The 26,610-nt window shown below is 44.8% G+C and overlaps 1 protein-coding gene across 14 annotated transcripts in view; it reads left to right on the forward strand.

Moving 5' to 3' along the window:
• POLG (DNA polymerase gamma, catalytic subunit) overlaps positions 1-26,610 on the forward strand; it is a 144,997-nt gene that overhangs the window by 63,837 nt on the left and 54,550 nt on the right. For 4 of the 14 annotated variants that reach the window (XM_085864398.1, XM_085864397.1, XM_085864412.1 and 1 more), the window contains exon 1: positions 26,113-26,266. The exons of 2 other annotated variants lie outside the window; for them this stretch is intronic. The gene's annotated coding sequence lies outside the window, so the exon portion shown is untranslated. 8 more of the 14 variants (XM_085864408.1, XM_085864401.1, XM_085864409.1 and 5 more) reach the window with 5 other exon arrangements.

The following is a 26,610-nucleotide window of genomic DNA, read 5'->3' on the forward strand; positions in this document are numbered from 1 at the left end:
CTCCCATCAATGGATGGAGGTCCTCAATGCCAGACAGGAAATCCGAGCCGTATCCCTGGACATATCACGTGCTTTTGACACAGTCTGGCACCCTGCCCTACTCACCAAACTCTCTTCCCATGGTATTCAAGGCCATCTCCACTCATGGCTCGCAGACTTCCTCTCCTGTCGCAGTCAACGTGTGGCCCTAAATGGAGTTCTTTCATCCCCTCTTCCTGTGCAGGCTGGAGTTCCTCAAGGTAGCGTTCTGGGCCCTGTTCTTTTTCTGGTTTTCATCAATGATCTCTCGGACTCTCTGGAAAATCCTCTATTTCTCTTTGCCGACGACTCCACCCTCTGCCGTACCATCTGTCATCCCTCAGACCGGCAAGCAGCAGCTTCCTCGCTCACTGCAGATCTGGATAAAATCACAAACTGGTCCAACACGTGGAACATGTCTTTCAATCCAGACAAATCTCACACTCTCACTATGTCTCTTCGAAAGGACCGTTTACAAAACCCCCCCATCCACTTTCTCAACAATCTTCTGGAAGAAGTCTTTTCTTTCAAGCTTCTGGGTCTCACTATCTGCCATGACCTTTCCTGGGAAAGTCACATTTCCAACCTCGCCTCAAAAGCCAGTCGCCGACTGGGAATCCTCCGTCGTGCTAAGTCCTTCCTCGGCCCTCTTGAGCTCCTGACCACTTACAAAGCTTTTGTCCGTAGCCTGATGGAGTACTGCTCTCCCCTCTGGGCTGGTGCTCCTGCCTCCCACCTTTCTCGGCTTCACGCTGTCGAAACCAGGGCATTTAAGATCATCGGCATCTCCCGCAATGAAGCTGAGTCTTTGGGCCTCTCACTCAATCACCGCAGGTTGGTCGGTGGTCTTTCTGTCTTCTACCAACTCCTCTCCAGCCTTGCCCCCCCTGCTATCTCTGCGATTTGTCCCCACCACATTTCCACAGGGCGCTCAAGGTCCGCCAACAACCCCCTTCTGGTAAAACTACCAAAATCACGAATCACTGCTCATCTTCACTCTTTCATTCCTCTTTTTTCCTGCCTTTGGAATAAACTTCCTCACTCTATTCTTTCTCATTCTTCCCTCCAGGCTTTCAAAACAGCTGTTCACCACCACCTCTTATCTTCCCCCATCCAAATCCTCGATCTTTTCTACCCCCGATAATCCACCCAAGCCCACTTCCTTCATTTCTCCTGCTTTCCTTCCTGAAAGTCCCTGAAATGTCCATCTTCTCTTCGCCATGTTCCCCGTCCCATCCCCATCCCTCTCCCTTCCACAGTTCACCTAATGTGTCTGTTCCCCACTGTTTTGTCCCTTCCACTCCCGCCCCTCTTGTCTCATGCCTCCTTGCTGTGAGTTGTGTGTTAGCTCTCATACGAGCCTCGACCAAGGTATACAAAAAAAAAATAAAAAAAAAAAAATATTGTTGTGGGATGGGGGTCTGGGTGAGAAGACCACCATGGGGGGGGGGGGGAAGCTATCTTGAGTTCCCACCAGACTCATCGGAATTGCAGGTCGTCGCACACGGATAATTCCATGATGCGGCGGGTCGCCAACCAACCGTGAACGCCAATAATTCAACCACGTGACTTAGGGTCCTCCATCGAGTTAATCCGGTTACGTAAAAAATAATCACGTGATCTAATTACTGGGGGACACCTCCCTGGTACGCCTTGTCTGAACCGGATCACTTTCGCGGATCAGATGCAGCCGAGCGATACTACCGGCTAAAAGGAATTGGTCATTGGGACTAAAGTCCCGGCTAGGTTAGGATATAGACCATGCTGGATCAATGAAAGAAAAGACAAAAATTAGCTAGCAACATTTCTACAAAGGATTTATTACAGGCAGGTGAGGAAATATATGTGGCACAAGTAATTGAGTTTATTGTTGTGTTTAAGCAGAGATAGGAAGAAAAGTGTGGTGCGACAATAACACAAGCAACTTACGAAAGCAGACACAGAGCAGAGTTATCCCGATATACCTTATGCAATCTTAACTTAAGTGAGGACAGGTGCCATAACACACACACACACACACACACACACACACACACACACACACACACACACACACACACACACACACACACACACACACACACACACACACACACACACACACACACACACACACACACACACCCGGTGAAGAAGAGTTGATGAGAAGAAAGAGGAGAGGATGAGGCTAATGGTGTCTCAATACCTTGCATGATTGACTGACCGTGCCACCAATACGTTTTGGGGGGATGCTCCGCTGGGCGATACCTCCCTGACAGCTGGCGCGTCGTCTCCTGCTTCGTGCAGCTAAGCATCGATCCCGATAATGGGGCACTCCCGATAGGCGTGACGGAGGCACTTTGGGCGGAGTCAGAAGCGAGTTGGCGAGGAATGGCATATTTTATTTTATTTTTAATGTTGAAGGCTACAGGCATGGACTGAATAGTCCTCATCAATGCCAAGCCTTAAATAAAAGAACTGCATGATTAGAAAATTAAGAAAAGAGAGAATAGTCCAATATTTTTTGAGAAAGAAAAAAAAATCTGCTTTTTGAAAAGGAGATGGTCCTAAGTGTTTGGGAAAACATGAGACGGTAAAGAGTTCCAGAGTTTGGCAGTGGAGGGAAAGAAACAAACATCACAATGGCCCACCCTTGAATTGCCAATGGCCACACAATAATAATGTGATGTAGTGGCTTGTCGAGTGTTCCTTGGTCTCGCTCATGTTGGAGGTACACAAGCAGAAAGTTCTTGTGAGCAGAAACCGAAGTAATATCTGTAGAAAAGAGAAAGAGAGCCAACTCTACGGCGAAATTTGAGCGGGTCGAGTTTTGAGGTCACATTGGTGGAGTTGACAAGTCGAATAACTTTGGATTCAATTCTGTCCAGTAAGTATGTGGAGCTGGAACCTCCCCAGATGTGAGAGCAGGACTCTATACAAGGATGAATCCATCCTTTATACAGTTGGAGAAACTGTTCAGAGGAAAAGAATCTTCGACATCTGAACAGGACTCTTAATTTCTTCGAGGCAGACTTAGCTATTTGCGTAATGTGTGGATTCCAGGATAAATTTGATGTCAGAGTAATACCTAGTAGGTTTATTGTATCACATGGTGTAATTGTAGAGCTTTCAAAGGAGATTGGAGAGTTGAGAGGAGTTTTAGAGAGAGAGATGAGAAGAAATTGAGTTTTTGATGCATTAAACTTAACTTGATTACATTTGCCCCACTGGGAGGTCTTGTCCAAATCCGAATTTAAGGAGGTGGCTGTGATGAAATGAGATGTAGATTGAGTGAGGGAAGATGGGGCAGATGGGAAAGACATGGAGGAATGTAATGTTGAGTCATCAGCGTACAAGTGCATTTGGTTATTTGTGGAAGAAAGAAGGTCATTGATAAAAAGAAGTAAGAGTGTTGGAGACAGAACAGAACCCTGAGGGACACCGCTGTTGATCGGGAATGGGGGAAATGTTGAACCATCAAAAATTACGGAGATAGAGCAGTCTGAGAGAAAGCTCGACATGAGAGAGCAGAGTGAAGGAGGAAAGCCAAAAGAGGGAAGCTTGGATATCAAACCCTGATGCCAAACTCTGTCAAAGGCTTTTGAGATATCAAGGCCAATAACAAAAGATTCCCCAAAGTCTCTCAAAGAAGAGGCCCAGACATTCGTAATGTAGGAAAGGATACCACCTGTAGATATTGCCTTGTGAAACCATATTGATGGTCAGATAGAAGACTGTGAGATTCAAGATGCTTGAGAAAATGAGAATTGAGAAGACATTCAAGGACTTTGGAAACAATACAAGTCGGAGCAATAGGAAGGTAGTTAGAGGGGTTTGAACGATCACCCTTCTTTAAAATAGACTGTACTAAGGCATGTTTCCAGGAAAGAGGAAAAGTTTGGGTTTTCAAACAAAAAAACAAACAAACGAGCAAGCACGGGTACAAGTTCTGAAGCACATTCCTTCAAGACACAGGGAGGAATACCATCTTGCCCGTCGGCCTTGTTTATGTCCAGAGAGAGGAGTATTTTTTGATTGCATGAAAAGAGATTATAGGGAGGGACATGGGATTGGTGAGGGGAGCATCAGAGGGAGATGGAATGTTAGAGTCATCCAGTGTGGAGTTAGAGGAGAAAAGAGAACCAAAAAGAGTTGCTTTATCGGTCGGAGAGACAGAGATAGTATCCTCGGAATGGAAAAGCGAAGGAAAGGTAGAGCGACAGAAGTTGTTAGAGAAACTTTTAGCTAAGGACCAGAAAGATCTATTAGTGAAAGCAGATGACAGGTTGTCACATTTCTTTTGAATAAAGGAATGCTTCGCCTTACATATAACATGTTTGCAATGATTTCTGGCAGATAGGAAAGCTGAATGTGGGTCGGAGGAAGAAGAGTTTTTCCATGTCCGATATGTGGCATCCCTTGCACGAATGGCCGCAGAGCAGGATTGATTGAACCAAGAATTGATAGGAGAGAGAGATTTGAAAGAGTGGGGTATATAAGCCTCCATTCCTGCAACAATAACCTCAGCTATACGCTTCGCAGAGATAGAGGCATCACCCGAGGAGAGGCAGTAGTCTTTCCAGGGAAAGTCAGAGAAGAAGTTTCGTAAACCAGTCCAGTCAGTATTATTGAAGTGCCAACACTTGCATTTAGTCGGAGCAGTCAGAGGAGAAGTGGTGGTAAGTAAAGTGATGTTCACAAGATTGTTGTCAGAAGAACCAATTGGATGTGAAATGGTGTAGTTGTAATGCAACAGATTGGAGGTGAAGAATAAATCCAAAGTATTGGTAGTGTGGTCATGACGATCTGGGATATTGGTAGGGTGGGTGATAATTTGTTCCAAATCATTAAGAATGGAAAATGTTAGAGCTTCAACCCCCCCACCCCCTCCCCCCCCACAGTATCCGTGTGGGATGGTTTCAGCCACTCCCTGTGGTGTACATTGAAGTGAATGTCGATTCAAGGCCAGACGGAGAGCAGGACGAGCCGACAGGAACCAGGAGTGATGAGAAGGAATGGAAAACCACCAGCAGACGGGGAGTATCCAAAGGACCTTCGGCCCGTCGTTTTATAGACCCTGTGGTGCGGGGCGGCGGCGACGACCCGAAGCGATGTGTCATCACCCGAACCGGGCACTCTGGTTTGGCCCTGGCCAGCACCCGGCCCAGCCGTGATGGCCGGAACCAGCTCCACTTTACATCCGGCAAGATGATTCAAAGCTGCAGAATCATCTCGCTCCGAACACCATGACATGAATCGCCCTGCAACAAACTCCTGGGCTGTGCTCCGGCGACCGGCGGTCAGCACCGGTGAATGCACTCCCCGTCTAAGCCATGTGGCCCAAGCCATACAGCACGCCTCTGCCTGGCAGCAGCCTCGCCGGGCGGAGAGGCGAGAAGACGTCCACCGTCCGCGGGAGACACCCACGGCCACGGTAGTCAGCGAAGACCGATGGTAAAATGACATGGTAAACACATGGGCAGACCCAAACAAGATCTGTGCCATTCTTGCCCGGCTCTGTGTACGAAAATAAATTATCCCGGAGCTGCGCGTGGGTCTGCCACCATTGAGCATGCGGTCATTTATCAAAGGCGGTGGTGTGCACAGTGCCAGCCAGCCCTGATATGTGTCAGGAATTGAGGGAAAGGATTGGATATAATTATTAGATGTAGGTTTGGGTTGAAAATAGTTCGATAGAAGTATTAGATGGAGATTTGGAATGAAAAAGTAGATAGATATAATTTTTAGTTGGGGATTGGGTTGAAAAGAGTACGCCACGTGCATACTGTATGGCGTTGGCATTTGGTGTGTTGTTCCTATATTCCCCTGGGTGTGGCATTCCTGCAGCAGCGCCGTTGTGTTGGTTATGCTTCCTATTTCTTCTGCACAGTGGGTGGAAATCATCGCAGTGGGTGCTTCCAATCATGGGGGAGAGAGAGAGAGAGGGAGAAGGAGATTGAGATTGAGAGAGAGGGGGAGAGGGAGAGAAAGAGAGGGGGAGAGGGAGAGAAAGAAAGAGAGGGGGAGAGGGAGAGAAAGAGAGGGGGAGAGGGAGATTGAGAGAGAGAGAGAGAGAGAGAGAGAGAGAGAGAGAGAGAGAGAGAGAGAGAGAGAGAGAGAGAGAGAGAGAGAGAGAGAGAGACAGAGAGAGAGAGAGAGAGAGAGAGAGAGAGAGAGAGAGAGAGAGAGAGAGAGAGAGAGAGAGAGAGAGAGAGAGAGAGAGAGAGAGAGAGAGAGAGAGAGAGAGAGAGAGAGAGAGAGAGAGAGAGAGAGAGAGAGAGAGAGAGAGAGAGAGAGAGAGAGAGAGAGAGAGAGAGAGAGAGAGAGAGAGAGAGAGAGAGAGAGAGAGAGAGAGAGAGAGAGAGAGAGAGAGAGAGAGAGAGAGAGAGAGGGAGAGAGACATAGATAGAGGGAGAGAGAGATGGAGAGAGACAGAGACAGAGACAGAGGGAGAGAGACAGAGACAGAGAGATAGATAGATAGAGAGAGAGAGAGAGAGAGAGAGAGAGAGAGAGAGAGAGAGAGAGAGAGAGAGAGAGAGAGAGAGAGAGAGAGAGAGAGAGAGAGAGAGAGAGAGAGAGAGAGAGAGAGAGATGGAGCGAGAGGGGGAGAAAGAGAGGGAGAGAGACATAGATAGAGAGAGAGACGGAGACGGGGACCGAGACGGGGACCGAGACGGAGACGGAGACAGAGACACTTTGTTTTCCAAACAGAATGAAAAATGGTTGGAAGTAATTGCCTCTTCAGATGCAGTTGTGAAAAACCCTGAAAGTAGGGGTAGGATAGGTCTAAAATAACAATATGTATTGTGAGAAAAGCATGAACATAAGTGACCAATTTGAGCCAAGTGAACCAAGTCACGTTCCCAGATCTCCCATTTGCTGGAATATAACATTGAAGATGTAAAAATTATAGTTTTACCAAAAACAATTTCATTCTAAGAGATAGCAAAAGCCGGAAGCATGAATTTCCGAATTTAAAGCTGAGTGGCTATTTTTTTTTTACTTTATAATATCTATGAAAGCAAATTAACATTGTTATCTGCTTTGTGCAGAGTTGTGTATTTATCTGCTCCCACACAGTTCACACTGTGCAAAATCATGCACAGAAATTCATCTACAAGTCATAGTCATATATCATGGATCGTTCTTGCCAGTCATGGTGTGTTGCTCACCATGCCCACTGCATTTATATTTGAAGGCAGCACAGCCTCTACATTGCATAATGATATCCAAGTTCACTGTGCATGCACTGCTGCTCAACACACAGGTTTCCAGCAGATATATTCACAATAATACAAAGTATTGGGGCAGTAAGAATCTATATGGTGTTGTATTCACAGCAAGTTTGGTGCTGGCTTCACTCTTAAAGTGGCTGGCTTAGGATCTTATGGTCTTGAGTTGGAGTCCCTGTCGTGCTGTTGAAACAACACCAGGTGGGTTGATTCAGCCTGTCATCCTTCTAAGGTCGGCAAAATGAGTACCGGCTTACCGGTAACAAGGGCACTGCATCAGTGGCGCAGCCATCTTACCAGTAATGATGCAACCAGCAGTCATAGGATGCATAATTATTCAGAAATATTCACAGCAATTAATTTGATTTCTCATAGGATGCTCATAGCTGCCTCAGGCAACTAGAATGGCACTTGGTAGAGTGCATACCTCCATCAGGCTGAACAGTTTATATTTTGTATCCCACTGATAGGCCGGAACTGGATGTGGACCCTAACCAAAATCTAATTGGTTTGTTCTTGTCACCTACCCAACTCCTCCGCATAGTTTTGTCATAATCCGTCTACAACTTTTGGAAATATCATGCTATATATCGTTTTAGGCCCTATCTCTTTTTAAATGGAGGAGAATCACTTGAAAAATTCATAAACTTCTCGGATCCAGATTTGGATCTTCCCCAAAATCGAATCAATTCATCCTTGTCAGCCACCCACCCTGTCCACCAAACTCCGTCTGAATGCATCGACAACTTTTTGAGATATCCTGTTCACGGACAGACACGGGTGAAAACATAACCTCCGCCCACCTTCGGTGGTGGAGATAATCAGCACAGCCTAAACCTTACCACTAATAAAAACTTTGTATCATCATTTGTTAGACATCACACTCACACATAACAATACTCACCCCTTGTTTTACTTGGCTCTTCTGGCACAATATGTCATTTTTTGGCATCTCTGTCCAATTTTCAACATTGCGACAAACTGTGTTCTTCCCAATGATGTAACCTCCTATCAAAATCCCAATCTGAAAAAAAATATTGCAAACCCATGGCAGGGAATAACTCTTCCATATTGAAGGTCGTGTCGAATGGGTACAACTTTCTTCTCCTAATCTCTCAATTGTAACCTCACAATTGTCTAAAGCTGACTGGCTTTATTTTCAGGATCCTCACCTCAAATCACCTGCAGCAACACAGTTTGGCGTGATTCAAATGGATCTGCATTTCAACCTCCTGTTTACCTTTTCTTCCTTACAGAACAGCCCCTGAAGTACACAATTTTTTTTTTTATCTCCGCGAACTCTTGCTAAGTCCACAGTATTGATGGCTCGCATGGTTGGGTTACTCCTGAGAAGTTCCTGCTCTCCTCAATCGATGCGTGGTGGTGTCATCTGCCATCCATGTGTCAGTGTTAGACCCAATTGTTTGGGTGTTTGGACTGTTCAGTCGGCCACTAGATCGAAGCGTGGTCCCACTTTGGGTGTAAGTTCATTGTGCCTTCCCATAGGTCGTGGCTAAGCTTTCCAAATACCCTGTGGGCCATCTAAAGGCCCCTCCCCCTTAGTCATTTCTCAAATGTAGTGGCAGCAGTGGACGAGCATCCCCTTGTGGTGAAATGTGGCGCCAGATACGGACTATGTTCCAAAGTAAAATTTGTTGAGACACCTGTCATAGTGAATTTGTCGTTGAGTCAGGAATAGCACCCCAAAAATGTTTCCTCTTGCTTTTTTGTTTTCATTGATTATATCATTTGACATGGACTAAGAGTGGAAGAATATGATGTCGAACCAGGGATTGATGCACAGCCATTACTTGGGGGAAGTTGTAATTGTTGCCACTGTCGCACAGCCTTCAATATTTCTATGGATTACTATTACTATAAATTCCAATATAGCTGCTGAAATCAAAAGCCACGATTGATGCTAAAATGAAGGAACAAGGCACCAGTTTTCAGACGTTGTTTGCACATTTTTAAATTGAATTGACACCTAAGAATGAAGCCATTCTGCACATGTTAATGAGTGGATGTTGGTGATTAGTATGAACAAAACAGGAGCACAGAGGTGTTGATATAACAACATAGAGGGTTGGCTTCAGACACAAGCTCGATGTGCTTATGGCATGATGAAGTGAGTAATTTAATTAAGTGATGTACATGGTGGAAAGATGTGAACAAGGAAAAAGTAAGAGTTGTTGGTGGAAAACAGTTAAGGGTAATTGAAATGGATAATGTTGAAGCAGCAATAGTAGAATGGGATGTTGAGAAGTCCAAAGGAAAGTTGGAGACGTATGATGTTTGGAGAATGAGTGACGAGAATTATTTGCTCGGTGAAACTGGTAAGCACATGCCAAGTGTGTGTAATGTTGAGCAAAGTGATGTCCAAAATATGGAAGAGGTATAAATAGTAGTTGTGCAGATAAAAGAACCAGTGAAGGAATGTTCAAATGTGCTTCAGATGGAGCATAATATGGTTAACTCGGATGGCACTCGGTAGAACGCATACCTCCACCAGGCTGAACAGTTTCGGTTTTGTACCCCACTGATGGAGCGGATCTGCATCTGGACCTGAACCAAAATCGAATCAGCTTGTTCTTGTCACCTACCAACTCATACACTAAGGTGTGTCATTACTCATCTACAACTTTTTGAGATATCATGCTCCATATCGTTTTTGGTCCCATCTCTCAATGGTGAAGAATCACTTAAAAAAAAATTTAATTCTAGTGTCTGGATTCAGATCTTCACCATAATCAAATCAATTCATCCTCGTCATACACCCAACCTGTCCAACAAGTGTAGTCCGAATGCGTCCACAACTTTTTGAGATATCGTACTCACAAACAAACAAACAGGTGTGAATACATAGCCTCCGTCCACCTTCATTGGCAGAGGTAGTGACTTGTTGATCAGGAATGGCAGTCGCTTTCAAGAGGATTCAGAAATGTGTGAAATAGTGAATAGGTCGGTAAAGAGACAATACTATGTTTTTGTGATCCATGAATTATCTAGCGAGAGTGATCGTATGTGCAAAGACGTTCAGGAGCAAGCAAGTAATAATATTTTCAAAATGACAAACAGAAGTGATTAAAACTCACCTGAAAACCTTATTCCAAAATGCAAGAACAGGTGGAACAGCTGGAACAGCTGATATGAAGGTAGCTCCAGGTTGTGAATGGCTTTAGATGCAAGGTATAGTCAGAGACATTGCCTTGGAAAATTACCTGCTGAATTGAATGAGGATACTCTTCAAGTTTTTTTTTTAATAATTTGGCTGATGGTCAAAAACTTAATTCGAGAGAACCAATGATTTGAAAAGCTGATAACAGCAGTTGGTGGGAAGCATGCAACTCGGGTTAAGGGATGAACAAGCCCAAACTCATAAAGGAGTCAATGTGAACGTAAGAAGCAGTTGGTAGCTTTAGTGTCGAGGTGGATTTTATTAATCCTGTGACTGTTGTTTGGTTTGATAGATCAAGAATGACCATAATGCACAATGCTAATGACTGTGTTGTTCTGGAATGTGATTCGGTGAAAGCTTTTGGTTGCTTTGAAATGACTGAAAGTCCAGTAATATGTGTAGTAACCCAGTGAAAATATTTCATGAGGACGAGTGACCGTGTTGATTGTTAATTGTGTTCTGCAGCAGAGGGATTGCAAATAAATTAATTATTGTCGAGCTGAGAAATGGTGCTTGAAAGTTGCTGCTTGGCTCGAAAAGATACCAAGATGCCTCCACCAACAGTGACAATTTGATAATTGGTGATAAAGCAGAAATTAATTTTTTTTAGAGTAATCTGGAGGGTCAGATAAAATCCCTGTTAGGTGGAAATAAAAACCAGGGTTTGACTTGCAATATTAGAGCCAGGTGGTGCATGATAAACATGTTAGAGGATAGAAAGGGATTATCCCAGCACACAGAATGTGCTTAAACAATTAGCAGGTTGAAGAATGTCATGGTTCTGTCATGATGAAATTTATTTGGGCCTGTCACTTCGCCATCGCAGACAGGCTGGTGGTCTTTTGGTCTTATACCACCTCATTTCTGGTCTTGCACCCTCTGCTCTTTCCATGCTTTGTCCTCACCCCCACCCCCAGGTTTCTGCAAGGCACACACGGTCCAGGATCAACCTCCTTCAGGTGAAACTACCCAAATCCAGGATCACTGTTCACATCCACTCATTTGTTCCTCTTTTTTTCCCCTCCATGCTCCAGGTCTTCAAGACAGCTGTTCACCACCATCTCCGATCATCGCCAGTCCAAAACCATGATCTTTTCTACCCTCGTTAACCATCCCTCTTCCTTCCAAATTTCCATTTTCCCAACTGAGAGTTTCCAACTGATGGTAGAGCATTGGGGGGCAGCAGTTGGATGAAACAACCAAGGGAATGAGGAGAGCTGAGCGGAGGAAACCTGTAAGTAACAGTGTTTGTGTGGGTAGGGTAAATGGGGCTATAAAGGATGATGGGTAGGGATTGGGGAGGACGCATGAGGTGGTTGTATACTGTCAGTTTGAAGCCCTGGAAGGAAGAGTGCAATTCAACAGCCTCAGTAAGGCATTTCCACAAATGAGAGGGTAGGTTATTATGGCCAACAGAAGCTAGTGGACGCCAAGGTCCTTCGGCTTCACATTGCCGGTGATAGCACTGTGGACAACAGGCCCAATTATATAAAGTCTGACTTGGCACAGTGGATTTTTGGGAAAATTGTGCAGTAGTTATAGTAACCAAGACATGATTTAATGAGGACAGAAACTGAAGGACAGGTTTGACGGTGACAGAGACAAGACGTTTTGGTGTGAAATGAAAGACAAAATTGGAGGAGGTGTAGCAATCTGGATAAAATAAAGATCGAGAGAAAGGGCCCTGGAAGGAGGGAATTGGATGTTTTGAGATATAAGGGAGGAGCAGCCGAGAAGGCTTCATGAAAATTGCACAAAGGAATATGTGGCAAGAGAAGAGTAATGATTAATTATGGGGGATTTTAATGTGCCAGTGGTGGATTGGGTCCAGGAACAGTTAAAGGGCATACATAGTAAGTGATGATTTTCTGTCACTAATCCAGGATTGCATTTTGGCCAGATTGTGGATAAACCCGGGGCAAGTGCAGTGTTTGACCTCTTTTTAAGTAAATGATCCAAATATGTGTTGGGCTTGGGATCGATGGATCCTGAGTTCAAATCCTGCTCGGCTGATGAATTAATACCAGGTGGGGTTGACTCTGCCTGCCATTCTTCCGAGGTCGATAAAATGAGTGCCAGCTTGCTGGTATACTGTATCGGAGTGGCGACCTGTCCAGGATTGTGCCCAATAGCCAAGGATACTGCTTAGGCAGCACCAACGCTCTGCACAGAGTGTGGTCCCAATGGATGGATCCAAATATAGTGAAAAAGCTGAAAGTAAGAGAATTCTTTGGGACAAGTGAGCATAACATAGTGTGTGCAAAGATTATGTTAGAGATTGTGAGAGTAGAGTGAAGCTATTAGATTTCAGGAAGGCAAACTTTGAACGTTATGAGGAGAAAGTGAGGTGCTATAAAATGAGACAAACTAAAACGAGGGCAATGGGCATTGAAAAATGGGTAACCTTCAAGCAGGAAAAGCTCAGTGAATAGAGTAAATATATTCCAGTGATGTGTCAATCTTGAGGCAGAAAGAGACCATGGTAGTACAGCAGGGAGGTAAGGAGCATGATCTGTAATATATATATATATATATATATATATATATATATATATATATATATATATATATATATATATATATATATATATATATATATATCATTTGAAAGGATTGGGAAGGATCCAACATCATATGAACTTTCACTGAAGTCGGATTACACTGTCTGCAATTCGTCGATAATGATGATTAAAATAAATACGTGAAATGTACAAAACAATTGGAGATGAGGAGCACTTTTGTTCCATTATGCAGGGATATTAGTCATCCAAGGAACCAATAACGTTCGGCCAAGCAGATTTGCTTTCATTATCAGGCTTCACAGTTTCAAAGCACTGAACAAAAGACAATGAACAGCTGTCAGGAAAAGGCCATGATAAATTGAATGGAACAAGATACAATTTGATCAAGGCTATAAAAGTACAAATGAAAGGCTTTCTGCAAACTCTGCTTTCAATTAGACAATTAAAGTTTAACCTTCGAGGCGGTCAGCTTGTACTACGCCTGCTCATAACAAGCAAGCACATCATGATTTTAATACAATGTCTTGCATTGCACATCGTGTGCAAATGAAAAGTTTATATGATCTCAATCCACAATTATATATATATATATATATATATATATATATATATATATATATATATATATATATATATATATTAGGGTGCTTCATAATAGGGGGTAAAAAAATACAAGTATGAATATTCATGCTCCCTGGGTGTGCCTTTGTTCCATTTGACAGTAGAAACATACACACCAAATATGAAGCAGATTGGAGGATGTTTAGGGGTTCCTCAAGTTAGCACAATATTGTTGAAATTTGCCAAACTGGAACTGACAACTTGCCGTCGAATATGCACAACGCAGTACACTTCACAATTAATATGGTTATTTGATATTTTCAAAAACCACAGCAGTCATATAGGATGAAGAATAGTTTTTCCAAGGAGACCTAGATGAGCTTTTTGACATTGCAGTGCAAAAGGCCCTCTCCATAAGGCCAAAAAAAAAAAAAATGTTGCATTGGCGTAACCCGCCCGACCCTACGTTTTTTTTGTTTTTTTGCTATCGAAAAATTTTGCCGACCCTATTTTATTGCTATTTTTGTTGTTTTGCTATTGTTTTCAAGTATCTTGTTGATTGCGATCGCGATCGCAAAAACCCGGAAGTGTTTCGGACAGAACCCGCCGACAAAAAGGGTGGTACTCGAGCCGGGGGAGATTTTGGGAGGGATTTATTAAGAAAAAAAAAAAAAAAAAAAAAGATCCCGACCGACCTACCCTATTTTTCAGTGACCCGTTACGCCAATGCAACATTTTTTTTTTTTTGGCCTAATGGACATAATTGTGCCAAGTTGAGGAACCCCTAAATATCATGGAATTTTGTTCATTTTTGACCTATAAGTTCTCATGGGGTATTGGAACAAAAGCAAAATCAGGGAGCACCAAAAATCAAGCTTTCATTTTTTTGGAACACCCAAACATACATATATATATATATATATATATATACAGTCAAAGCTCGTTACTATGCCACCCGTCGGGACCGAGCAAAAGTGGCAGAGTAGCGAGAGTGGCATAGTAACGAGATTTTGTAAAAACGGCCTTATTTTCTCAAGTTACCCATCTGTAGTTAATCTTTAGACAAAATTTTTTCCAGCAAGTAAAAGGCACGACTGTTGTATAAGCTAAGCGAACAGAGAACATAGACACACTAACAGAGTTCACACACTAACATATGGCATGGCGAGAAATTCACGACACACAAAGCTTTCAAGAATCGTCGGCTGGCGCATCTTCTTTCGGCGGATCTCGTGCATCTCGTTGTCTAGCCGATCGCACGCTTGCATCACACCGGGCTTCCCGCTTCTCTGCTGCATGAACTTCCGGACGGTGATCCAAGCGCACTGGGCTTCCTCGAACAGAACGATTTCCTCCTCGACAGTTACCTCGTCATCTTCACTTTCCACCGGCTCCTCACTGCACAGAATCTCCTCCGCAATCTCCTCCAGCGTGAAATACCCGCCAGTCGCAAGGCGCTCGTCGGCTTCGAGAAAGTCAGACAGCTCGATCCCCTCCTTCTCGTGCATCTTTTCCTCGGCAGGCAGAGCTTCCCAGATGTCGGGCAGCTCCGCATCCTGTGGCTCAGTTTGGATCTCCTCTTCGATGAACTTGGCCTTCGCGAAACAGTTCCTGATCGTCGACTTGCCAACCTGCTCCCAAGCACGCCGGGCGACGTGTAGAGCGTCGAGCAACGTGAACTTGAACTCCTTTCCCTCGTCTATGGCCTCAAGCCGGCGGCATAGCAGGAGCTTCTTGTAGTGGCGCTTGAGGTTCTCTATGATTCCCTGATCCATTGGTTGCGAATTGGCTGTCGTGTTGGGTGGGAAGAAGACCAGTTGGATGTTGTTCAGCTCGAGCTTGGGAGGGTGGCCAGAGAAGTTATCGAGACAGACCAGCACTCTGCGTCCCTGCTGGCCGAGTCGTCCATCCCACGCACGCAACATCTCCTCGAAAAGCTCCGCCGTCATCCACACCTTCGAGTTCGCCTTGTACTTGACCGGGATCTCTTTGTTCTTGAAGGCACGGGGTTTCTTGGAATTGCCAATCACCAGAAGAGGGAACTTCTCGCTGCCGCTCATGTTTGCCCCAACCAGAAGAGTGATCCTTTGCTTGCTTTTCTTTCCTCCAGTACACCGTTCTCCCCTGAAAGCCATGGTCTTGTTCGGAAGCAGCTGCCAGAAGAGTCCAGTCTCGTCCAGGTTGAAGACGTCGTCTGCGGAGAACTGCCCGAGTAAGGGCTGGAGAACCTGTTGTTGCCACTCAAGAAGGGATTGCGAATCCACCGCTCCAGCTTCGCCCTGCACTGTCTTGAACGTGATGCCGTGGCGCTTCTTGAAATTGCCCAACCAACCGTCGCTCGCCATGAAGTCTGGGATGTGCATCAGCTCGGCCAGTTTCATCGCCTTCTCCTTGATCAGATCGCCGCTGACAGGCACATTCTGTCCTCTTGATTGCTTCAGCCACATGAGCACTCCCTCATCAAGCTTCGGGTCGTGAGCCTGCGTCAACTTCATGCGCTTCGATGGAAATCCAGCTTTGATTGCAGCCTCGATTGCATCCTTCTTGCTGAGAATGCCCTTCACGGTGGTTCTCTTAACTTCGACGGCCCATTTCTTGCTAATCTCCCTGGCCAACTTGGACTGATTCGGCTCCTTCTTCGCGGCATCGATGATCTCCTTCTTCTCCTTCAGCGTAAAGTCGGTTCGCTTGCGTTTCTGAGCTGACATTATGGGCTGAATTTGAAAAAAAAATGATGTCACTGTTGTACGTGTGCCTGCGTGTCTGTGTGTGTGCTCGCGCTTTTTTGTGTCTCGTTGTGCGTGTTGTGATTGGCTTGTTGTGGCTGGCATCGGGGAGAAGAATCGCGTGTTTTGACACAGTCTGACTATGCGTGTACGTATTGAGTTACGTTGTGCGCAGCTGGAGTGTAGTTCGTCGCTTCGCCTTTGGACGTGAGTGTGATAATCGAGCACTGCGCAATACAGACTTTTTCACGACTCGTGCCTTTTAACAATCACACAGTAGTGGCATGGTAGCGAGAGTAGGGGGTGGCATAGTAAATTTATTTTGTATTGAATTTTGTCGGGACCGAGCAAAAGTGGTATAATAGCGAGAGTGGCATAGAAGCGAGGTGGCATAGTAACAAGCTTTGACTGTATATATATATATATATATATATATATATATATATATATATATATATATATATATATATATATGTACACGCAGGCTAGTAGGGGTGCCGGCCTTGTTGCAAGGCAACGCTGGGTCTCCTGCCCCTTCCCCTCCCAACTCCCATCCCTTCCCCTCCCTCATCCCGCCACTCCCCCTGCGTCCCTGGGTCTCCTCCCGCCCCTTCCCCTCCCAACTCCCATCCCTTCCCCTCCCTCATCCCGCCACTCCCCCTGCGTCCCTGGGTCTCCTCCCGCCCCTTCCCCTCCCTCTTCCCATCCCTTCCCCTCCCTCATCCCGCCACTCCCCCTGCCTTCTCCCCCCTCTCTCTCCAGACTCTCGCCTCCCTTCCCTTGCGTCCCCTGATTCGTGGAAGTTGGCTTTTGGGCTACCCACTTTCTGGGGATGTAAACAGTGCAAACCTGCAAGTCATCTCCACGGCTGACCTATAATACTCTCTGACACCACCACCGGGCAGCACTACACGAGACTCATTTACACATAATTTTTGTCAACCTTCCCTCCCAAACCCCCGTGACTACAGATGAAACAAAATATCCCATGTTCACCATGAGGTCGAACTTGGACCATGTGCCAAGGTTGGCGGCAATTGGTCCGTAGTTTTTGCGTGATTGGTCCAAAACACCACCATGGTGACAATTAGATGGAAACTTGACCGACGCTGTAGCGGGATGTGTTTCATGTAAGTTGTACAACGTCCTCACGCGGATTACTGGTGCATCCGCAGATCTTAACACCTCAACATTTGTCACCATCAAAGATGACCATAGACTCAAAGTTTTCTCTGTTTTCCAGAATTTGATTTACATAGCCATCAATGGCAGGAGAACAATGCCAAAGCACCTCACACTTGGGCTTACTGTTTGCCATTTGACAGGATCACAGAAAATGATTGACATGCTCTCTGGACTGGGTCACTGTGTCTCTTCAACTTGCGCCATAGATTATGATACATCACTGGCCCAACTACATGTTGATACTAAAGACGCTGTTCCACCTGGCTTTTCAGAGACGTTCACTGCTCTTGTGTTCGACAACAATGGTTTTTTGGAAGAGACTCTCTCTGGAAAAGACACAACTCATTTCACCACTGGTATCATCGTCCAATGGAATCCTGTACAAACTTTATCTACACCACGCACTTTGTGTCCGAAGATGCAAAAACTACTCCAGCCTCCGTAATCACTGATTCAGTGATTCCAAACCAGTCCAAAGCCGGTCCAAACCACAAGGTCATTCAACAGTTTAGGAAGCTGTAATTTGGTGAAGAACAGCATCAGCACATGGCAAAAAACGTGAACATGGATGTGTTCACATATGTCGTTGAACATATGTCATTTGCAGGCATCCTCCATTGGTGAAAAAAAGTACTGCCCAGCTGGTTGGGATTCTACATAGTTCTTGAAATAGATGTCCCTCCCCCCCCCTCTTCTTGGGAAATCTTGAATCTGCCTTCGTATGGATGAGATTTCTGTAAATAAATGTAAACTGCCTTTGGCTAGCGGCGGCGAAAGTGCCCGTTGTCAACTGGAGTGATCGACGATATCCCTGAAAGACCAATGTTCTCTTTCTCTTTCAAGTTCTCATTTCTCATTTGATTTTTTTCAGACTGCAGCAGGAAACGGTCGTGGTCATGATGGATGAAGGGATCTATGCGAAAGCACAACACATCAGTTGGCTGGATCCCATCTTGCGGAGGCCCATGGTTATGCAGCTTGGAAAGGCTTTCCTTGCAGTGATAAGGAAACGATTCCAAGATGCTGGTCTTCGAAATTTGGTCATTGAGAAAGGCATTGTTGCCGAGGGATCCCTGAATGGCGTGCTGTCTGGAAAGCATTACAATCAAAATTTGAGGGAAACGGAGAGGTTTTTGAGGCCATGTCCCGTCTGGTTCTGGATGCCTTCTTCGCGTCCCTACCACTACAGGATTGAGCCATCAAAGGCATTTGGGAGAGGAACTACACAAGTCATTTGAATGTATGGAGATCCCCCACCTCGTCATCTCAAACGATACTCAGCTGTTGCTTCAGGATGTCGATGCCTTTATGCACCAGAAAACCGAGACCAGCCGACGTTCAAATTATGGCTGAGCTTCCTGAAGATGGTCGACATGCTGCTCCATTTTATTTGAGCTACAAGAAATAGTAACTGTATTCTGCACCTTGCCGCAGTAAGGGCCATGCTACTGTGGTTATTTGCATATGACTGCATCCATTATTCGTCCATGAACCTTAAAGTCACACATCCTCCCATCCATGATGCCTTTCTTGGTTTGTGGGGGGGGGGGTTGTTGTGTGGCACCAAGAGACCTTGGCCTTCTCTCAAGCCGCCATGGATCAGATGCTGGAGCAGATGCTCACCAAGCATTCTACGCTGAAAGGACTGTCTCTTCATGATTTTAATACAATGCACCAGAGAGCCAAGACCAGCATTCACCCTGAACACTCTGAACAAGCATGCCTTTCCCAGATGGATCCTGAGTTTTGCTGAGCTTGCACATGTCCAGGAGAGCTGCGAGAAAACGGCTGGGAGGATACCCTCCACTTGACACAGGAAGGAGCTGGACAGCAGCCATGTGGAAAAGGATGTCAGATATCCTCAATGTAGTCAACACGGTTGAGGAAATGGTGAACCCGGTGACGACATCAGATTATCAGCTTGTTAACGTCGTTCCGAGTTCTGTTGCATCGGATGTCATACAGAGTGATTTTAGAATGGGCAGAATCACTTGGCGAGTGCGAACTCATGACATATAGCAGTGAGCAGAGATACACGAAGGACGCGGATATGTTCACTCCCATAAAGTCTCCGAAGTTCAAGACATTCTCACACACCGGAAAGACCACCAAGATTAAGCCAGAAACAACAGCGCTTTGTGCCAATTCCAAATTACTGGCCAGGATTTTACTGGTCACAAAGGCAAAGGAAATGGATATGAAACTCATTCTGTCATATTTGTTCACCCCAGTTCCTCAATTGTTGAGAAACTATGATTTGGAAACTTGCGAAAATGTGGAAAGCAAAATTTGTTCACTTCCTGGAAGCCATGAGAGAAGCTGAAGCAGCAACATCACAAGGTTTACTGGGGATCATTGACAGCGTGGCCTACCTCCAGCCAATGAAGAATATTCCTGCCACATGGTGGTGGTGCTACAGCAGACTCGCTGACACAGGACACTGAAAATGCCCCCATAGGATTACACACCTTCACTGACTGCGATACAATGAGTTGCATGAAGGGGAATGGAAACTAAAATCCTTCAAGCTGATGATGTCATCTGATCACTGCCACCCACCCATTACATGTTTGTCCAGCACACGAAGAGGGCCAACTATCAAGCATACTTACACAAATGAGCGCTCGCACTATGTATTGACATTCCGTCCCCTGTTAACCATAGTTGGTCATTGGAACACGACAAATTAAACATCCTGTGGCCAATGATCCAGCCTCCGTCTCCAGAGACATTGCTCCAGCAGGTTTTCTGTTCGTGCCTGAAAAAGTAACTGTTCATCAGCGTATAAAAAGTGCCCTTTTCGGGTCTTCTGCTGTCGGGTGTGCCTGCATATCGCATGGACTTCAGTGCACGGAACTTTGCAGATGCCACAATTGCATCAATGTGGATGACGAATCTGGCGATGAACTCATTCAAGACGATGGCTTGGATGAGGAAGTTTGCATGACATCAGCATTCAGAAGATTAAGAAGTTTCCTATATTTGGTAATTATTTATGCCAATTGTTTACAACTTTCTTTTTACTCTTTTGCCCCCAAAATGCATCCTGGGACTACCGAGAACATGATGAGTACTTTGTCACTCTATTACATGTGGAACGAATATTTCTGCCAAGTTTGGTCAATCGAGACCAAATGGTTCGAGAGATCTAGGTCGGAATTTTATCAAATTTGTCCAATTTTTGACTATTTTCCTCTTATTTCCCTATGTTTCGTCAAAGTTAGGTTTGTGCTCTGGACCATTATATAATTGCATGCAGGAAGTTCTGACCAACGTTTTCATGCCATTTTCATGTCCATCCAGCTAATCTGTCATCAGGGGAGGCCAATAAGGGAAATTGCTATTTTTGAAATTATGCAAATTATACGGATTTTTGACTATTTTCCCCCAAAGAATGCTATTGTGTCATGTCAGAGAACTAGGATTCTCACTTTTTCATGTTGGTACTTATGGAAAGAATTGGTTTGCCAAATTTGGTCAGTCTAGGTGATAGTTCCTGAGATTGAAAGATTTTAATCAAAATTCGAGGATTTCCGTTGATTTTTGAACATTTGCACAATTTTTCCGAAACGTGACATGATGATCACGTCTGGAACATTTGTTTTTCTGAAGGAGCACCATTTCCTTGACCAGAACCAACTAAGATCACTTGGTCAGAAAATTGAGTTTGATCTCATTTTTAGGCACATTTCCCCACCTTACGAAGGGGGCTATTAGGCAAACTAGGTGGTCAACTAGAGCGGAAAAGTTGTGGTGGCAAAAATGGATGAAAACGATTCATGAAATTACACAAATAAACAAGCAGACTGTCTATGTTTTTCCTTTAATATGAACTATTACATTAATGGGCAGCTCCGTAAGTCAAGTGAAACCACCTCCCCCACACCCACCCCCACGCCCCCCCCCTCTTAAGTGCACCCATGATAGCGCATTGAAGTTATTTGTTCATTTGCAACAAAAGGTTGCAGCGGCATCATTGGCTGAGGGTGCGGCTGTGCTGCTGATGCAGTGCCCTCTGCTGGTTTTGGCAGGAATTTGGCCATGGTTTCGGTGATAGCTCGCCTACTCTTCGGGACACTCATTTGGCATCCATCCGCGGGACTGCGCACACAATCATGAATCACCCTGACTGTGAAATATCAGGATGACAGTTTATAGCAGGGTCAGGATTCGAACCCAGGATAAACATCATACCTCATATTGTAGTAAGAACCACGAACCACCTGAAAACTGGCGGTAACGGTGGGTGTGTCACATTCTCAAGCTGCCCCTGGGAGAACCAATGGCGTGCAATTGCAAGCTATAAAGGCAGAGCGGAGTTATCTGGCAGAGAGAAAGCTGGGCAGTCGACATGTTCATTGTATAAATTTGTTGGGGACTTCGAGTGAATTGTGAGCCATCGCAAGGTGGCTTCCAAAGTTGGCACGACAACAACATGCTTTGAACTTTGTTTGTAAAAAATATGCTCAAAGATAATGTCCCCAACACATGCATTGCTCTCCGCATCCTCTTCACCCTCCCTGGTTCTGGAGTGTACTTTTCATCGGTGCCAATTTGTTGTTACTTTTACATCGTGAACTTCATTCCATTTATTTGTCCAACCAATGGCAGTAATGCAGGCATGGTATTTATCTGGTTTCTAACCAATAATTTTGCCCAACACTACTACTGGGCTCGAGGACCTCCCTCTTGAGGGAGGAGCAGGAAGGAAGGCTTGAACAGAAGTGTGATGATGCTTTTCGTTCCTAGCAACTCGCTATTTACACCATCGTGGCAAGGACTCACAGACTTGAGGTTCACGGGAGTTCGCTGGAGTTCACTCGAGTTAAACAGCATCTGTGGCCCTATCTTCAGCGACGCATTTACTCTCTTGACTCACGGGTTTCGTCCCACGTATCTGTTTGTGACACGTTTCCTCCACTGGATGCCAGATTCGACCATGTTCACATTGATCCAGTTGGAGGTCTACCCCCACCAGACGGCAATACATACTTGCTCGAATGCATTGATCATTTTACTCGTTGGTCGGTTGCAATACCCAAATATAACCAAACAGCAGAGATGGTAGCTCAAGCATTCATCTCACATTGGGTAGCTGTGTTCAGTGCACCATCAACAATAACCAAAGACTGGGGTTGTCAGTTTGAATTCAAGCTCTGTCTGGTCTACTTGGCAGTAGGAGAACCAGAACCACAGCTTATTACCCGTCACCTAATGGGTTCATGGAGCGATTCTTTCGACAGTTGAAAGTCAACGAGTGGATCATATTATTTCATTGGCCCACTGGTATTATGTCATTTCTTGCTTCTTATTGAACTTGTGACTGTATTCACTCACACTCAAGCTCAACAGTTTATGGGACACCGCTCAGACTGGATGAGGTCATCAACCTTTAGCGGTGTGGGAGAAAATAATTATATTAATGTACTCTCAATTATAATTGTTGCTGGTGTTTTATAAATTTAACTTGTATGCTATAATGTCAGTGTTGATTCCTTTTAGCCAAGAGACTTTTGACCTAAATGTTGACAAAAGGAATGTCTTGCTATGGAACAAAGTGATCTGGTTGATAACACCAACTTTTGCCATGATTACATCATTCGCTTTTCACCTAATAGACACGTATTGCAGTTGGAGTTATTTTGCCCAATGCTTATAAGCCCCCCTCCACTCCCTCAGAAGCATATAAATGCCAGAAAATGTAATCTTAGTTTAGTGCAAATCATTGTGGATGTATACCATCTCAGTGGGTTGTACTCCTTGGTACCAAGTTAAAATAAAATTATCTGATGTAATGTACTTTCCGTTGTGGACAGTGAATTAATTGTGGGCTTTCATTTCAGTAAAAGGATTTACCTCGAGTCGGTTAAAACATATACTCCAAAATTCTACAATAACGGTGAGTAGAAGTCGATAACTCGATTTTCTATGGTTCTGTAGCCAGTGGTGAGCGAACCTTTTCCAAGCCAAAGTTGATCAAAACATCCATTCTCTCCTCAATGATGCAACAAACACTTGTTTGGCTATCTACCTTGTCAATAGAACATGAAATTACGCAAAACATTTACCAGAAGGGACTTGTTCATACCGTTACGGATCTGGAAGCCATATGCATTCAAACATGCAGATGTCCCAAAAGTCAGTTATTCCGTTAAGTACATGCGAGACAGGTCCCTTCCTTTTGTCTAGATGGAGAATCAAAGGTGTGCGTTGCGATGTCCTTTTAGGTAGTTTATTAAATCTTTACATCTAACAACCATCCAACAAACCATCAAACAAACCATCAAACAAATCGACAACACCACTTAACAAGTGCTTCACTCGCCTAACCGGCGACTCACTGTCCGAGGCAGAATCTCTGGCAGTTCCTTCTCGGCTTCCACAAACTTTGTAACTTCTTTTTGACGAGTATGGGCACGCGTGGAGTGGTGGCGCGGTTTTCCCAGCATGGCTGAAACCCTGCCCAGAAAGGGTGGACACATGGGAGTCCCGTCCAATCGGGGCAGACAGTGACGTCTGTTCCACCGAGCCCCCACCCCGTTCGGAAAGGTCCATAAAAACTACCGACACCGTCCTCAGCGCGGAGTTCTTTGGGGGTTCTGAGAGAGTTCGGTGGAGATTAGTTCTGTGGACGAGAGTTCTTGGGGGGGGTCGCTCGTCGTGGTTGTTGGGTTGCGTTGGAGTTTAGAGGGTTGCAAGGAGTGCTAGTTGCGAAGAGTGTTGCCGTGAGAGAGTCGTGTAGTTCGTACAGTGCTTGCAGTGAAAGGCTTGGAGTTCGTGAAGCAACCCTGAGAGCGGAGAGCGTTGGGCCCTGATCCCCGCCTCGGACTCAGCACTACTCGACCCGGGCTCCTTCGCAGACACGGTCTCCACGCGTGCGGCCGTGGACCGAGCCACACGACCATTAACAGGTGCCGCACCAGGGAGCACTCCTTTCCACAAAGACTCTCAGTTACCGAGAACTGTGACCACCAGCTCGTCTCTCCCTCTCTGGCTGCGGGGGTCTTTTAATAAATCGTCTGGGTGTGCGTCTGAGTGTGTGGGCCCGTCTTGTAAGTAGAAACTGTTTAAGTGTTTATTCCATCATTGTAAATTCTTGCTTGTATTTTCCACGATAAGTCTTGCCCTGTGTCCTTTTTCTCTTGTAAATTATTTGTAAATAAATGATTGTAGAAATGTTCCCAGTTCATTTCCGTCTTTTCCTTCATTGGTCCAGCATGGTTCGGATCTGAGTTTTAGCCGGGTTTTTATCCCCGATAATCCGTTCATCCTCGCTGGCACGGCTTTGGCAGCTCCACTTGACTGCACCCGAACTGGGGTTGGTAGTCGGAATGCTACCACAGTCGGTAGAGTGGCCCTGTTCGAGCAAGACGTGCTGAGGGCGTGGTTCCCCGGTAGTTGACATCGCGTAGTTAATTAGGTAAATTGGTTCTAGACAAAAAGACCCTACGCCACGCGGTCGAGATATTGGCGTTCCACGGTCGGTTCAGCGACCCACCTCGTCATGGAATTATACGGAGCGACGGCCTACAATTCCGGGGAATCTGGTGGGAGACGACATAACCCCTCCCACCTAGTGGTCGTTCTCGCCATCGACCCCTGGCCTGCAACAATACATTTGGTGAATCGAAAGCACGGAAAGTGAAATTCTAAATCATATATATATATATGTATATATATATATATATATATATATATATATATATATATATATATATATATATATATATATATATATATATATGATTAACTTTGTTGCAGGAACACACATAGTATGACATCACGTGATCCGTATCACACATTATAATGTGCATTTCTTGATGTACATATCCTGTGAAAAATGGAGAACAATTAGAACATACAATCAGTATCACATTCGCCTTTTTTCATGTAAAATAAATCTGTAATTTAGTTGGAGCCCCTATCTACCATTGAAATAACACCAGGTGGGTTGATTCAGGCCGTCATCCTTCTGAGGTCGGCAAAATAAGTACCAGCTCACTGGTAACAGGGGCACTGCATCAGCAGCACAGCTGCACTTCCAGAAAATGATGCAACCAGCAGATGCAGGCTGCATGCGAAACAACAACAACCTGTATTTTGTTACAATATTGCTCCCGAGACAAAATATCCAACTTATCAACAAAACAAAGATTCAGGACAAGCTTTGATCACGATCGTTAAACCATGAAAACACAATAACCAAATCGATCATGAATGGACGTTCCTTTTAATTAGTACTCCAATATTGCGGCGGCACACAAATCGCTGACGTCACTAAACAACTTCCATTGCGCCAAAGCAATATTAAACACGAGTGCCTGATGCATTCTTTCGGCAAGATTGTGCACATCGCAAAAAGCAGTATCGACTAAGTCAGTCAACAAATAAAATATTCGAACAGTCCAGTGAACGATACTTTGTACGTTCCTACTCCATGCACAAGCGATCAAACAAAGTTTTGCTTTTTGTTTTGTAAGAAGTTTCGAATGAATTACGTAATGACGTCATTACGTAAGTATTGCGGAATGACGTCATCACGTTAGTATTGCGGAATGCCGTCTTCCGGATGGCTGATGGTCGCGCGGAAATGACGTCATTGGAATGCCCTGGTAGCGTTTTTTTTTTTTTTTATTCCGCTTGATTTTATTGCGTGTGTTGGGTAAGCTTTGTTTTTTAATATTTCTGTGAAATGGCTTCATCCATATTTAAATCATCTGTAAACAAATTAATTCGCTACTTGGAGAGTGTAACATCCGGATGTATCCACATAGCGGGTAACGGAGAAGCAAAGATGCAAATAATTTAGAAAAGCGAATTTCCGTTCCGCAGTTCGTTGTGATGTGCTCCTCTCCTGCAACAAGTAATACTCCACTCGACTGTACTGTACTGTACTGTACTGTACTGTACTGTACTGCACTGTACTGCACTGTACTGCACTGTACTGTACTCTGAGGGCTTTGGGATATAGCTCCGCAGTGAAAACGTGCTCGCTTCGAAATGTGCAACATCGGCTTCATAAATTATTACCAAAGTATTGAGATCCCATTACAAACTGTCCTGGTGTTAACCCTGGCAAGGCGACAGTGACATTAAACGTCGTGGTGGGGTTGTTGTTGTTTTAAACAAAGCAGAAAGCGTTTGAGATGGCGTGGTCTCATCACATCTTGTGTTTATCTTTCGAGGACTTGTGCGTACGGTATTATT

The sequence above is a fragment of the Eptatretus burgeri genome, chromosome 18 (assembly GCF_056783735.1).
Source record: "Eptatretus burgeri isolate ZD-2024b chromosome 18, Ebu_testis_v1, whole genome shotgun sequence".
Taxonomy (NCBI): domain Eukaryota; kingdom Metazoa; phylum Chordata; class Myxini; order Myxiniformes; family Myxinidae; genus Eptatretus; species Eptatretus burgeri.